Here is a 17402-nt window from a genome sequence, read left to right on the forward strand (position 1 = left end):
TGGGAAGAGCACAGTCTAAACAAGGTGTCCCAGCACCCTGTCCAGATGAATCTTGAAGGTGTCCAACATGGCCAAGTCAACCACTTCCCTGGGGAGATTATTCCAATGGTGACTGTCCTCAGTGTGAAAAATTTTCCTCTTGTGTCCAATCAGAATCTCCCCAAGAGCAACTTGTGTCCATTCCCCCTTGTCCTCTCCATGTGACTCCTTGTAAAAAGGGAGTCTCCATCCTCTTTGTAACTACCCCTTATGTACTGGTACATGGTGATGAGATCCCCTCTGAGCCTCCTTTTCTCAAGGCTGAACAAACCCAGATCTCCCAGCCTATCCTCGTATGGCAGCTTCCCAGTCCTTTGATCATCAGAATCACTGAAGTCTTTGATCATTTGAAGCATGGAATGAAGTCAAATGACCTTAAAATTTAACATATATTTTCAAAATTTTATTGTGAATCTTGTGATACTGAAGGCTACCAGAGGGCAATCATAGAAACACCTAGGTTGGACAAGACCTATAAGATCATCAGGACCAACCATAAACCTAGCATTCCCAAGTGCACCAGTAAACCATGCCTCTAAGCACCATATCTACACATCTTTTAAATACCCCTAGGGTATTTACCCTATACTATACTATAGGGTATAAATATAATAAATATATAATAAATATAATATATATAATATATTATATATATTATATATAAATATAATAAATATAAATACTCAACCACCTCTCTGGGCAGCCTATTCCAATGCTTGACAACCCTTTCAGTGAAGATATTTTTAATTATGTACAAACTAAACCTCCCCTGACACAACCTGAGGCCATTTCCACTTGTTCTATTGCTTGTTACTTGGGAGAAGAGACCAACACCCACCTCACTACAATCTCCTTTCAGGTAGTTGTAGAGAGTGATAAGGTCTCCCATCAGCCTCCTCTTCTCCAGGCTAAACAACCCCAACTCCCTCAGCCGCTCCTCAGAAGACCTGTGCTCCAGACCCTTCACCAGCTTTGTTCTTCTCTGGACACACTCCAGCACCTCAGTATCTTTCCTGTAGTGAGGGCCCCAAAAATAAATACAGTATTTGATGTACAATGAGTGTCAAGTACAGGGACATGATCATTGCCCTGCTCCTGCTGGCCACACTATTCCTGATACCAGCCAGGATGCTGTTGGCCTTCTTGGCCACCTGGGCACACTGCTGGCTCATGTTCAGCCGCTGTCAACCAACACCCCCAGGTCCTTTTCCTCTGGGCAGCTTTCCAACCACTCTTCCCCAGCCCTGGAGCATTGCATGGGGTTGTTGTGACCAAAGTGCAGGACCCAGCACTGAGCCTTGCTGAACCTCATACAATTGGCCTCGGCCCATTGATCCAGCCTATCCAGGTCCCTCTGCAGAACCTTCCTACCCTCAAGCAGATCAACGCTCCTTCTTACCTTGGTGTCATCTGCAAACTTACTGAGGGTACGCTCAATCCCGTCATCCAGATCATTGATAAACTTGTCCCAATACCAAGCCCTGGGGAACCCCACTCATGACTGGCCGCCAATTGGATTTAACCCCATTCACCAGAACTCCTTGGGCCCAGCCACCCAGCCAGTTTTTTACCCAGTGAAGAGCACACCCATCGAAGCCATGAGCAGCCAGCTTCCCCAGGAGAATGCTGTGGGAAAGGGTGTCAAAGGCTTTACTAATGTCTAGGCAGACAACATCCACAGCCTTTCCCTCATCCACTAAGTGGGTCATGTGCTCATAGAAGGAGATGAGGTGAGTCAAGCAGGACCTGCCTTTCATGAAGCCATGCTGGCTGGGCCTGATCACCTGGTTGTCCTGTACATGCTGCGTGTTGGCACTCACGGTGATATCTCCATAACCTTCCCTGGCACTGAGGTCAGACTGACAGACTTGTAGTTCCCTGGATCCTCCTTCCAGCCCTTCTTGTAGATGGGTACCACAGTTGCTAACCTCCAGTCAACTGGGACCTCCCCAGTTAGCCAGGACCTATGATGATCTTAAGCGCAACTGTCATTTGCAATGTTTATTTTCTCTCTTATGCTTGCAGAATCAAACCTCACAACTGTGACCTGAAAAAGTGACCAAGAAGCCAAGAAGCAAAATAAGCCACATAATCTGAGCCACCCTTTCAGTTTAGAATATAGTTGGATGACAGATGGGACTTTCAACTGATGTGTCAGAGATTGAAGTAGGCGCTCCTTTCTTGCCCTGATTGCATATCTTTGTATTAATAATTTAATCGAAGTTTTCATGGTCATAGAAAAGTATCAGCCTTTTTGGCAGCTGCTTCCTTCCACCAGGGCTGCAGCCTCCTACCCATGACAGTTGCCAGGCAGTCAATAAGTTAGACCTTGGAAGAGAGCAGCTCCATTCATATGCTCCTGAGGTGCTGTCATGGAGCAAGCTGTACATCAAAACTAAATGCTTCTTTTCAGAAAAAGTGTCAGTAGGGGTCTGTAGGCGCGTGTTAGCATTGCATTTGCAATCAGAAAGTCGGAAAGTAGTTATGTACTTTTGCCTTATCGACAATGAGACATCTTCCAACCCTGGCAGACACCTCTCAGAGCATTGTTTATGGCATTAAAAAATAACTGGCCTTGCCAGTTGTTTAGGGAGGCTTCTGGTTTTGTTTGTATATAGCATCAAAGTAAAGAATTACTGCCCCATGGATTGGGTGAGCCCTACCATCTCTGTCTAATTGGCAAATCTCCTGCCGAAAAATACTTTTTAAAAAAATTATATTTACATTATCAAGAGAAAGAAACAACAGCTTAGATTAATAATTAAGTATCAATAACCAAACATCAAAGGTGAGTTCAGCAATGAAATGTTCTACAGGTATACAAATTTTGCTTTTTGTAATGCGTATGATCAATCAGGCTTATACAGGTTTTACCATTAACAGTGTTTTGCAAGGAAAAAACAAATACACCAAGAACCAAAGAGTTTGATCATACCACGAAACAATAACATTTGAAATTAGGCACAGAAGTTCAGGAAGTGAACACTGTTAATCAGACTTGAATGTGTATAGGTGTCCATTAGAACTTTAATCAGGATCTGAAAAGCCGTTTTGAAGCAATTCTTCCAATCATCCCCATTTACCGCCCTGTGTTTTGAATCCTGGAGCCGTCCTCAAGTGTGCAAACTAGATCCATTTCAGGTGAAGCCAAACCAGAATACAGTCTCTGGAAGATGCCCTCATGCACTCCTACCATCACTGAGCTTTCAGCCCTCAGGACCAGACTACAGCTGGACAGAGTTAGCCCTTCCCCCTGCAGAAGTGCTGTACAGGACTGGGAGCTCAGTCCAGCATAGGCTGAGCACTGTACTGCTTCCTAAAGTAGATATAGTGTCCAGCTCCCGTCAACCAAGGCACACAGTGGAACCTGGCTTTCCTTAAAGCGTGACAGCCAGCTTGAAACCTGCCTGTTCAGCATCTCTTTATTATCAGGTCACTTCCTGAGACACCAACTTCCAAAATTTGGCCTGAGCTACATACTTGACTCACACTGAAATCCACCCCGATTTTTGGACATGGCCCAAAATGCTTCACTGAAGTCCTGTAAGTGGTCTCACTTATGGATAATGCTGTTGGTAGTTAACTTAAGTATGTGTGCAGAAGCCTGTGTGCATCAAGAATTGAGAACTTGGGACTACGTCTATGCTAGCAAATTTAATGGAGCCAGGAAATGTGCCTTGGCACTGATACTCAATTGCCTACCTTGTTAAATTGTTGGAATTATTCCTGGTATCCTTTTAGTCAACCTGCACTGTCCCAAACCATTCCTCATCACAGCTCAGTAATTGGCACAGGCAAGGAACCATTCCCAAACAGCAGCTTCCATGCAGCTACACTTTCCTGGAGGGTGAGAGAGTGAGGTAGTTTGGACACTTTAGAGTAGGCCTTTCAATGCCCCTTTGCCTCAGCACAAGAGAGTGGTCCTAAGCACATTTAATTTGTTAGTATAAATCTAGTTTATGTATCCTGATTCCTAGATGTTTACTCTAAGCAAAATATCACCTGAATATTCAATTCCAAGCTTGGCTGCTGATACCCAACAAACATCTCAGGAAAAATACAGAGATATAAGACTGGAAGGAGTTAAGTGATGAGATGAACCCTGATTCTGGAAGCAGGAGCTTCACCTGCAAAAATGAACTGCAGACTCATGACTGGAGAGAACATGCTGCTGACCTGGTGACTATTCTTTCATCAATGTAGCTTTGTTTTCTGTATTTTTAAACCACTTTTTTTGCATTGTTTCAAAAGGAAGGTGCTGTTCATGTTAGGGCTTTGCCCTGGTGTTAGCAGCTGGCCACCATTGGCTTATTCATCTGCACTGCTCCAAAATGCTAGTGAAGTGGCAATGGCTTGAGCCACTGCAGCTGAGATGATGTGAGCTCTGCTGCTTTCTGCAATGGGAGCAGCTGTAAATTTGGTACAAGCAGGAGTTGTGCCTGCATTAGTAGTTTGTATTGGGGCAGCTGTGCTGGGGATTGTAATGTGGGAAAACAATCAGTGTAATGGAACCTCAAATATATCTTCCTTAGTGGTTGGACAGACTGCAGATGAGTGATATTCCTTCTGTCCTGGTGCACTGGCTCAGATCTTAATACTTGTCTCTCACTCTTGATATGAGTCCACTGTGCAGCTGTGCAGCAGGTAAGGAAGAACTAGGAAAATTAACTGTTATGTTTATACTTGTCCAGGCGTCAATGGGATCCTTTGGAAACCCTTAAACTTCAGAGGGCATTTCCACTAGGTGGTACTTAAAATTACATTTCCAGTGCAAACGAATCAGATTTTTTTATCTTTTCTTCAGTTTTTCACAAATCCTGAAGTACTGTTTCTAAGCTGAAAAACATCCAGTTGGGCTGAAAGCCTCTTTGTTCCTTTCATCTCTTCTTCAGTATTATGTATTTCATCCTTTGCAGGGCTTATCTGTTGTCCCAGCACTTCTATCTCCTAGTGGGGTCTTTTCTTAGATGCCTGATATCCATAGAAGTATTTGTAACCATTAATCTCAGACTGGATTTCTTCATTGTGCGGAGTAATCAGAAACTGCATATCTCCTGCTTGAATTAACTTAGTTAGTGACAGATTTCATTGTTTCCTTTCTCCACCTGCTCCCTCTAAGGGCAGTAAGTCCAGACTCACAGACTTGCTTAGAACAAGTCCTTCTTAAATGCCACAGATAATAATAAATCAAAATGAAAATGCCACATAAATAGGCCAGAATAGAGCTGGCTTTGCAAGCTGCCAGCCTACCTGACAGAGGTCGGGAAGTTGTCCTTAACAATAACATCCATTTTAACTTACAAGAATTTAACAAGCTTACATATTAAGGAGAGAGATGTACAAGCATGCAAACACCAAAGGAAATCAGAAAAAGCTTGATGAAAACTTCTTCTGTCAGAACACACTGTATTTTGAAATGCTTTGCAGAGCAAGTTTTTCAGATTCCTTTTCAGGAATTCTCTTTTAGAAGAAAACCCAGGAGGAAAATTCTGACCTTTTGACATTTACAGAATCAATTTTTTTTTTTTTAAATTTTGCTATGAATTTTCCTTTCAATATTTTCGTTTGGTATTCAAAGTGTTATTATGTAATGTCTGCTGTGGTAAAAATCTGCTTCTGAAAAGGTTGAAATCTAATAAAACTTTTCAACAATACCTAGAACACTTTAGTTTTTTACTATCCGTGCATCATTCTGCATGATTCTGATGCGTGTTCTCAGCATAGTGGGTGCTGCGATGCTAACCTTAATCATAGCATTAATGTATTGCCATTCCACCTCCTGACAGTGGAGTCTCTTTGAAAGACAGTCTACAAAACAAACTAGGTTCTTCTTGCAGCAGTGAAGGGTAAGTCACTCACTTCTGTGATGATTAACTAAGTCCGGTGTACAGGACCTTTCCTTCCATTACTGTAGAGATCTGGCATCAGGTTGCTCAGTGTCCAGCCATAAAACCCACAGAAAGGTCAGCTAAGTGCCTCTGCAATCCTCCACATTTCCCGCCCCTAATCAAAGACATGACTCCATTATCTGTTACCTCCTGCTTCTGGTGGATCAACGTGGATGTACCTTCTTCTCTTCTGATGAATCAGAGCCCTTGATGTTCCTAGTGGAGCGTTAAGAGGACCTCAGATGATGCCCCCAGGAAGGTTAGGCTGGAAATCTGCTAGTTAGATGATTGATCTGACCTAACATTAGGTGTCTACCTAGACTTTTTTTATAGTCAATGGTGACCTGATCAATATAGTCCATGGAAATCAGTGTATGATTCATCTGGCCAAATGCAGCTTTCTCCTTTAAGGTGAGACGAATCATGCCACGAACTACATTAGCTCTACTGACTAGCTGTCTGTTGACTGCAAAGGCATCCCAGAGTGGCTTGCCTGGAGGTAAAAGTCTAACTCTATAAATAGTCACGTTTAGTCAAATAGATCCCACTTCGCACCTCTGAAGGGCTCTCATCACTTCTGAAATAACTTTGACACCTGCATTTGAACACCTGATTTAGGAAAGTCCATGTCTGAGTAATCATACTTGAGAATTCTGCTAAAATTATGGTGTTCCTACTGATGCTTAATCCACTTACATCACTAGGACATAAGTCATGGCTCTTCCTGATAAAGTACACTGAGGTATGTTGCAAAACTTTCCCAGGGGTGTGGGAGAAGTTTTTTGTCTTAAGGAAGCATCAAAGATATTATGTAAAGGATTAAAATGATTCAACTTGAATATATACAGCAAAGTAAATAGATATAGATGACTCATCTACTTCCTCTCTTGTCTGTTCTAAACACCTGGGAGTGAAATCCTTGCTTGGGTGGGATGATATTGTTCATGGAGGGGAACAAAGGAGAGGCAACGCCAGAGTTCAGGCGACTTCAGCTTGTCTCCTGCTGCACTGCTCTGTGGGAATGACACCGTGTCTCTAACAAACTCAGAGGGTGTCCTGGCTTTGACTTCGTTAGAGCACAGATTTCATCCCAGACGGGTAAAGCTGAAAACTTACACAGCAGCGAACTGAGGGATTACAAAATCCGTAACGTTAGCACTTGGAGTTTGCAGTTGGGATGTAACTTTTGGGATCAAATTAAACTACATAGAATAGATGTTCTGCTAAAACCAAATGAAGAATATCTGTCCAGCTGTATAATAGTAGAAATTCCACCCCCCCCCCCCCCCGCCCAATTCCCTTTTATAACCTGTGATAAGCAGAGTCAACACTGTTGCCCACAGAGTTAATCATGCCCTGGGCATCATATGATCAGAAGACTCTGGATGGAATAAAATTTTACTAAGGCTAGATATTTATTTATAGTATAAATTTAACAGCAAAGCTTATCAGGGCATTATCAATAAAGGAATGACTAGAGTTTGAAAATAAAATTAAAAAAAATTTTAAAAATTCTATCATGAATATGAATGAGTCTGTAAAACCATTAATAATGCTTCAGAATAAGGAAAACCATTACCCTTGGATATGTTCTGGATGTGGTCTCTAGGTACTACTGCAAGCAGCACGCTAAAAAATTTTCAGGATGTGCCTATGTCAGGGCTTGAAAGAGCACACTGGAGATATTGGTTTTACTGTACGTGTCATATTTCTCCTTTCTGATTAGTTTAAAAGAAACATCTGCAATGCCCCTCCTGGCACTGCAGATTTAATGCCAACACAGTACAATTTAATCATATGCTATAGCAGGTGTTTAGCAGACCATTCAGGACATTAGCAGAGAATAAGACCCCGGCTGTTGTCTAGGGGAATGAACAATGGGATGTGAGAAATTGTTCAGTACTTTCCAGCAATGGTATGAATACCTTGATACCCTCCACACATGCACATAAAGCTGAGTGAATATAATGAAGTCTTCTGTGCTGGGAGGACACATCTGGGAATTCCTGAAGAAATCTGCAAATGTTTCTTTTGCCTTTGTAATGTCCTGTCCTCCTGTAGTGACCTAGAAAAAGACTTCTAGGACACACAAATCTCTATTTTCATTGCTGCCTCACCTTTCTTTTTTCCTTTTTGGAAAGTAACCTATTATCTTGCACATAAAAATATTCCAGAAAGGTTGTATGAAAAATTAACCCTAATTATACATTTCATTCTCTTTCAGGGAATAAGCCAGAACCTTGAAAGACATTTCATTACATAGCTGTAAATGAGCCACTCTAGGCTGTATAGATGTGATCAATATATTATATATATATGAACTGCTTTTGGTCATTACATATTCCTACTGTAAAGAAAGGAAAAATATAAGCTATTTTTAGCCATAAGATGGATTGCCTAGGGATAGGAGAATGCTACCAAGGTGTGGGAAATGTATGTCCACATATCTGCCAGAGTAGTTCCATCACAGAAATCAGCAAGGGCAAACAGCAATCTAAAGGGAAAGTAATTTCTTTCTTATAACTGAAAGATACTGAGAATTTCAATCCCTTCCTTATATTAATTATTAACTATGGAAATAAGCCCAGAGATTGTGTTTCCTGTATTTTACAGTGTATATTTCACCTCGGTGGAGCCATCCATGGAGCTATTACCTGCTCATGGAGAGATACAAATCCCTTTATTTCTGTTTCTACTTCCCCTATAGGGTGAATTTTCTGCTACAGATGCCTAGAAGACTCAATTAGATTATCACAATTAGGTGATCTAGGCTTTCTTCACAGTTCTTTGCTGGTGAATATCTGTCACTAATTTCTACAGCATAGGGTGGGACACGCTTTCTGTAAAGCATGAAGAATGAAGTTGCTCCACTGAGGGGAGCAAAGAGAAATTCTCTGTCCTATTAGCCTAAGCCAGCTGACCAGAGATGGAGAACTGGTTTCAAATCATTGGTCTAATTGTGTCAGAGAGTGATTTTGTGTTTGGGTTTAGTTTCAGCACAACTCAAAGCCTCTTTTATGGGGAATAAAATATTTGCCAAAAATAATAAATTCTGGGTTCCTCAGAAATGTCTCATATTAAACTCTCTCAAGAAGATTGTGCAGGGAATGGAGATCAGCTTTGAAATGTGAGCAAAACTGCCTTCTGCGGCAACACGCACCTAAAGTGGAGGAGCCTGAGGTGTGCCTCCCAGGCTGCTTGCTGTCACGGAAGATAAGGGGCTGCCGTGCAGCAGCTGGATGTTGTCCTCTAGGGCCGTACGCTAACTGAGAGTTCTTGGAGAGGGGCTTCACCTTCCCGCCCTGGTTACTTTTCTCCTCCCTCTGGAGAGTGTTTCCAGAGATGCTGGTCAGCTTCATTCCAGTAAAACATTTCCCTGTTCCTTTAGACCTTATTTCTTTAAAACTAAGAATCCCTGATGATTTTGTTGTACCTGGGCCTTGTATGACAGGTTTTTCCCTTATCAAAAAACAAAGCAGCACTTTTTTTTTTTTTCTCATCCAGAAGTTTTGAAAAACTATCTTCTCACAATAAAAAAATACATGTTATGAATTAAAAGAATGATGTATTTCTCTCGGTTCTACCTGGAAGTCAGTTCTGAGGTGCATTGACAGAGCTGCGAAGGAAGCTTACACAGCTCCAGTCCAGCCTTTGTGTGACAGATGACTGCACCTGCACTGTGATTTATAGAGTTAGTAAGGATGTTCTTAGCAGTCTCAGGATTAGAATGAGACAGATTGCTGCATCTGAAAATATGATGTATGATGTTGCATTAAAGCTGTTAGGCAACTGAATCTTAAACTTGGTGTGATTTCTATAGACACGTGTATCTGGTTACTAAAGGCAAATGAGTCATTAACATGCAAAAACGTTTGCTGCTGAACACAATATGGAGCGTGGACCTTCTGGATGAACTCCAGGTTGTCAGTAGTAGAGTCGAGTGAATGATTCAGAGCGAGTAATGCGACTGATGAATTTTTCTTCCTGCTTGTAAAGTGTCTTCAGACACATCAACATTTCCTGAGACTGATTTGTCTCCAAACAGTTTGTGGAAAGTGAAAAAAAAAACCAACACCACAAACCAAACAAACCTTAACTCTATAGACCGATCTTGAGAAATTTCCTTGAGAATACACACTACTCAGCCCCCATGGTCTATTGCAAAAGGACCGTATTTTAATTGAGGGAATCAGAGGGTACATGTCTTCTCTTATCAGGAAGCTGCTGTGGGGAGAATTTATGGTGTTCAGAAGGGTGTGTAGCAGACAAAATTCTGGTGAGGCTGTCTTTATTTGTTAAGAGATGCTGGGTTAAGAACTGAGGAGGAAGATGACGTGAGTACCAGTGCTGAAAAATTATATTTGTAGATCACTTTTGGAGGTGGTTTTTCTCTACAGCGATGGGGCCGTTATCATTCTGAAGCAGTTCTTTGAGACTGGTGGAACAGCTAGGTTTTGTGGAGGTCTACACTGAAGGACCTCTAAGTATTTGGATCCATTGATCTGTATGATCTGTATGATCTGTATAAAACCAAGTTTTGCAAAGGATGTTCTGAGATGGTTGAGTTCAGTTTCATTCTTTTGCCTACAATTTATCTGGAAAATCAGAGATGCTTAGATGAAGATCTCAAGCTTCAGTTCATGTTACTTAATGGGGAGTTTGATCTTGGAGGTTTCTCACCATTTTTAACTATCTCTAGTGAGAACAGAACGAGTCCACACCCACAGATTGCCCCATTGCACTCAGGACTTTCCTGTAAATGGATTGCTGGAGAAAGGCATAATAAATCTCCTTGATGATGTGAAGTAATGCAGCCAATGGGATATATCAGCAAGCCCTTTGAAGATTTGTTGTCTATCTGATGCTTTCCTGATCTTCCTCTTCTCACACGTTTTTGATTCAGAGATCCAACTGGCCGAAGGAAGGCTTAGCTCTGTGCATGCAAGATTCCCATTGCAACGAATATTCTGGCCTCTGAGAAGGCTTTCAAGTGTCTGCACCTCAGCAGCAATACAGCTGTAAAGTCTTCTGAGCTATCTCCACACTACTATCCATGTATTTCTTCCAGAAGATTTGTGGCTCATTATTCAATGATTCCTGTACCAGCTCAAAGGTAGAAGTAATATTTTGGGGTACACAAGGGATCTTTAGTGGTTTATGAAATCCCTTTTCTTTAAAAGCCCAAGAAGAAGATGGCTGTGGAAGCACAAAATAGATTTTTCTTTAATGGTAGAAGCACTACTGCCAGTATGATGAAGGAAGAACTTGCTTCTTACCAAGCTGATCTTTCCCCATCAATTGCTGTTTAGTTAGTAGCGTTTAAACTATGTCATTATAATCTTTTCCTCTAATAAATGCTTCAGTCTTTCTACTAAAGCAAGGTGGTTTATGTGTGTGTACACTGTAAAGCCAATCTGCAGTGCCTTGTGGCAGTGTTTGCAGAGGATGTAGTAAGAGTTTAGTGCCATCTCTGGGGAATTGGACCACTGTTATTACACTCAAGTGAATGTAACTCCTTGCATACCGTTTGTGAAATGTCACCCTCATACAGTACATATCTAAGTGTTACATTCTATGCATGTTTGTGCCATCAAATTTTAGCATGGATTTGGAATTTGAAAAGCAGGTACTGGTCCCACTAAATAAAACGAACCTCGTGGAATCATGCCAGCTGCTTCCTGCTAATGTGACCTTTTCTTCCGTGTTTCTCTTTCCCTGTCTTGCTGATGGATAGGATGATTTTAAGAGACTTTAGTACAAGATAGGGCTGCCAGGTTTGGATCCACATCCAATTATTTCCAAAGGTCAGAGGCACTTGCACTGGGCATTCTCGTTTGCTTTCCTCCTCTTAATTTCCAGGAACACTGGTGACAAAAATAAGGTAAAGGATAACTCTACTGAATGTATGGACCCTTGGCTAGATATCTTATATCTATTAGTAAGAAGGATATCAGTGATATCTTTCTTACTATAGCATATGTTAAAAGAAGGCAATTTATTCCATATCTGTCTGCTGTAGGGCTTTTTGTACCTTTCTATTCTAACATTGGGCTTCCCTGGAGACAGAACTGAATTAGAGAGATTGCTGGACTGATTCAGCTTGGCAGTTCCTGTGTTAATATTGGTCTTAACTTCTGGAGTTGTCAAGCAATAAATAAATGAATGCCAAAACAAAACATGCCAGGGTTTTTATTTTTGACATGTCAAAAGAAAGAAAGATCTGCAGCACGTGGCCTCTGCAGTTCACTGCAGTTCACAAGTCTAAATATCAGGGATGTTTGCTCCTTTTTGGCTAAAATGGTAGGTTTGCAATTCTTCTAAGGAAACATGCATCACTAAACACAGCACTGAAACTGTTTAGGTCTCCTACTCTGCTATACCTGTCCTGAGATAGAAAGATACCTGTTTAAACACTTCCAGATCAATGTCCATGAAAAACATATGACTAAATAAATCAAAATGAGAAAAATATAGACTAAAGTAATAGTGTGGATACCTAGAAATTAAAATGAAGTTTACATTCCGTCAGCCACCCTTTTTTTTTTGAGTCCTATACGCTGGTGTCAAATGTAAAGATTCTGCAGCCTCTCTGAATTACTTTTATATTATTTCTTTCTGTGGATCCAGATCTTTGCTTTTGATTAAAGGGAACAAAATTCCTGAGGACTGCAACGTTTCAGATTCTGTGCAAGCTGTAAAGTTCCCCTGAAACCACTTTCATTAGTTTTGCAAAAATTGCAGCCAGCCTTAAGGCTTTAAAAAGTGCTAAGCAATCAGCAGTCACTCATTTGGGAGCCTAATTATGGAGTTAGGAAACAAATATGTCTTGGTCTATCAGTTGCCTTGCGTAATTTGTATAATGGGATTTAACCCCACACCTGCTTGTACAGATGTATGAATACATGTGACTGCTGGGTACCAGCGCAGAGTTACCTCCTTCTGAGTATGTCACTAAGTGACATGGGAAAGCATCAGGATCCTCCAACCCACCAACACAAGCCTTCCAGTGGCTGAAATAAGTATTTTATGATTTCAAGTTACATCTGAAGTATTTGAAGTATCCCTGAGAAGACAATGTTGACCACTGGGACATGACTTGGTATACATTACCACATACTTGTTCAACATTGTGCAGGCAAAGTGCAAACATTGTCCTTTCAGATGTGAAATAAACAGAATTAAGCAAGGGTACGCTGTTCTCTGCATTTTTTCCTTTTTAGGCCCAGACTTAGAGAAACAGCAAGGAAAAGATGTGAAGATTCTCTGGCAATCAAACTGTGAAGAATATCTCAAAGACAAAGAAGACAGAAAGATATGAAAACAGGAAACTCAAGATTTCAAGGAGAGGAATCAGAACTGCTAATGCTGTTTTTAGAAGAAAACAGTTTACAGAACAGATTCTGCTCTGAACGCAACTGAGATTTGTAATTAGAGCTGGTCAGAAGATAAAGCAGCTTTACCTTTTAAAAAATAAGAGCCTTGCAAAGAATGGATCTGAAATACAATTCTGGGTCAGACCTATCATCACTCTTCTCTACTGTCTTATATCTGGGAGTTCCAGCCCTCTGGGCACAAAGGAACAAAACTTCACCTCAGCCAGAATCTGACCACATAGTCATTTTTTTCCTCCTGATATCTGACACGAGCTAACATCCCCACTAGAAACTGCCACTTTAAATCATCAATTGCTAATGATTAAATTGGCCTAGGCCTAGTTAGCTATCTAAATATTCAGTCCCTTTTGGAATTACATTTATGATCTGTCTGATTAGGGAAGCATAGGAAAATGCCCTACATCATCTTGTGGTGATAAGAAATACTAAACGTTTGTGAAAAACTAAAAGCTTTTCACTTTACAGAGGTTAAACAAAAAAGTGTGTGTGGATTTATTTTTATTTGAGAGAGCATGATGGAATAAAACCCAAACAAATCAAAACAACAACAGGGCTAGAATATTCTGAAAAAAAAAAAAGGTCATTTTTTTTAATTGACAAGCAATGTGAATGAAAAATGTCAACCAGTTCTATTTATAACTGGGGATGTGCAAAGAAGATGCATTTAAATGTGGATGTGGGAAGCATTTTCATTTCTGTAGTTTGTGAAGGCTCTATCTGATTTCTCTGAGATGAAAAACTAGGCAAGCAGGTAGGTTCTAATTCTTTACTAGCATAGTCATTTTAGCAACTCTGAAGATATCAGAGCTATGACAATTGATGCTGTCTGAGATTTGCTTTCTGATACTTTAGAGTCCTTGTCCTTTGGCCTGTAGCAGGAAGTACATATTTTAGCTAGTTTATTGCAAACCACCCAGCTACTATGTTGGCCGGTGTGTGCCCTTTTGTTATAGCCATTCTGCACCATTGTTCATTGTCTTGAAGTCAATTATTATTAAGTCCCCTCTCATCGCTTGTAGCTCAGCTCCTTTCAGCCTTCATCCAGAAAGGCACTTTCTTTTATTCTTAGCTTTCAGTATATGCAGTCATTGTAATGTCCAAGAAGCTTATAGAAAAATATATACATTCAGATATTTAGCTGAATTAAGCATTATTCTGACATTAAATGTGAGACACTAATTTACAAGATTTGAGCCTGCTTTGGTTTATATTATTTTGTCTTGAGGGTCATTCCACTGCTCCATGCGTGTAGGAGAAAGAAGACATAGGGAAACAGTATTTGGTTGCAGAATTTCAGCTTTCAACTGAATTATTATTTCTAATTAAATTTCAGTGACCTCTTCCTGTCCATGAAATACTCGGGATACTTTCTTTTTCTTTATTTCAAACTTCAAAGTGGAAGCCATTCCCTAATAGATGGTACCGTATCCACACTGACAAACTATGGACGACATCCCCCAAAAGGCACAATAGCACATGCCATGTCATATGGACTTATTTTGTGGTGTGACATCATGTGATATTTCTTAATCTCCTCTGTTAACAAGACCTACGTCAGGTACTCAGCTCTTGTGTTTCATGTATAATCAATCATTCACTACACAACACAGCTTTTACTGGCAAGTAATTCATTACTTTATTGGATCAGTCACTAATCTGCCTGACAACATTTGGGGGCAGAATCATATCTTAAAGTAACTAAACACAACCAAAGCCGCTTCTGACTTGGTTTAGATGTAATCTTTCCCCTTACCGAGTCTGTCTTCCCCAGCTGCATGATTTTTGAGGGACCCACAGCTGTAACTGAACTGAGTAGATGAAATCCTGGCTTCCAGCTGCAAAGCTCTTACTGACCTCAGTTTTAAAAAAAGGATTTTTACCTAGTGGCAGTCATTCAGCACCTTTGAAAATCAGGGATTTAACAACTGGCCAAATGACAGAGAAGAAACCAATGCTAGAAAAAGGACTAGACCCCTGTAGGGTCTAACTCCCAGCACAGCCCTGGAAGCACTGGAAGAAAGAAGGTGCTTTCTTCCCAGGTACCGTGTCAACAGATCTTTCTGTCATCTATAAGCCTTTTTTCCTAGTACATGCTAGACTGGGGAAGAAGCATGACAATATACTGATAAAGTTGCAAGCATGCATCAGCCCCTTTACCCTGCAGTGTGAGGGAATTTAAACATTCTGGAAAGAAAAATGTCTCCAGGCAGGAGGAAAAATAAAAGTAAGTTTTCAAAAAAACAAGCTGTAAAAGAAAACTGAGAAACACAAGCTGCTAAGAGTATGAAAGGTTCAAGAGGGTAGGAGCACTGACGCCTTGAGATTTTAAGAAGGGCTGTGTTGGCTTAATAGGAACTTACCCCAGCTTTTTTCCTACTTTGAGAATGGGGAGCATTACCTACAAAAAGAAAGAAGGAAGAAGCCTGCCTGCTTTGAAGGCTGTTAAGTGTGCTCACCTACTGGGGGAAGAGAGAAACGGGAGAATCGGCTTGTGAGAGTTGACAGTGCATAAGAAAGTGAGCTGCTGTTAGCTCTGTGAGGCCAGTAGGATTTTCTTGGTCTAGTTTAACAAGTCATCTTGCTAATCCAAAGGTTATATCCTTGTCTTTTGGGCAAATAGTAGGCTGCAGAAACTGTCCCTTGGGTTTTGGGGCAAGATTGTTAATACAGCAGCACAGAGAACAGGTCTTTGATTAGCAGGACGAAAAAAGATCAAAAGCTGTAAAGAAAACATACCTAATCCAGATCCTGTTCCTATCAGCATAAACACCTGTTGATTTCAGATTAACAGTGGCATGAAGCAAACCATCTTAAGTCTTGATACTTGTCACTGTTTTCTGCCCACCAAGTGTTCGTGTTCTCTCTCTCCCCTTGAGTACCCAAACAAAAACGCAGTTCATACTTGCGCTCGTGCGCTCAAGCGTGCATTTAGAAGATGAGGGGCTTCGGATCCTTGCTTTTTTGGTGCCTTAAATAACGAAGCTTTTTTCCTCAGTTTGAGTACAGAATGTTCAAAGTCAAGTTGGAGTGTTGTAGGTGCATTAAAAGATCTTTGCGCACAAACTGAGGAACTACTAATATGGTGGCTAATGGAGTTCCCTATTACCTTCCAGGGAAAGAGGATATAGGAAGAGTGTAGCAGGTTGGTATCCAAGGTGCTCCAACATGAGGACTACTGGAAGGATTCCAAATAGCTTTGGTTTACTACATCACCCATCATTCCTCACTTCAAACTTTGCAGTAGTGAAGCATGGTGAAAACTGAGTTCCTATAAGTTTTATGCTTTGATCACAAGTCCTCTCAGATAAACATTGTGTTCTGCATCTGTGAAGGAACTTGTGCTGTGGGTTTCATCCTACGGTGTGTATACTCTGGGTAATGCAACATTACCATAGACACCTGAGGTACATGCAGAATCAGAAAAATGTGACTGTGGATAGGGCTTGAGCTATCAGCACTATAGAGCCATGAATTGCACCATCAAAGAGGCAGAAAGATGCCTTGGCCACTCGCATGACCCTGGAGACTGGTGCTACCATAGTACAAATAGCAAATAATGAATTCTGTAAGATATGCTTATAAATCTGTAACCACTACAACAGAAACCAAGTTTTGTTCTTTCCTGACAAGCTGGATAGGTGCAGGCTATCTGTGCTTTGTGCCTATAGTTAATCATTTAACTATGATTTAATTCACACATGGTGAGAAAGAATTTTTGGCATTTGCTCTGTGGGCTGGCAGGCTGTCAAGTAACTGTAGGATTCACTGAGTCTGGAAGAGGCTCTGAGCTGACCTGCCACAAGTAAATGATGTTGTTTTCCTTAATCAGTCCACCAGAACTGGTATCTTGAGTGTCCTTCATCTAATTTTCTTGCATGCTGGAATCTGACAAATATAATAATAGTATTTTTCACTCATTTGCAATAGCGCTTTTCTTTCAGTGGTATTGAAATACCCCCCAGATGCCAAACTTCTTCGGGAAAATATTCACGTATCAGTTTTAGTAATATAAAACTATTATTACTGCCTATCTCCCAGGGGTTTTGTGAAGCTTGTTTAATTGAGGTTTGAACTGTCATTA

The sequence above is a fragment of the Phalacrocorax aristotelis genome, chromosome 2 (genome assembly GCF_949628215.1).
Source record: "Phalacrocorax aristotelis chromosome 2, bGulAri2.1, whole genome shotgun sequence".
Taxonomy (NCBI): Eukaryota; Metazoa; Chordata; class Aves; order Suliformes; family Phalacrocoracidae; genus Phalacrocorax; species Phalacrocorax aristotelis.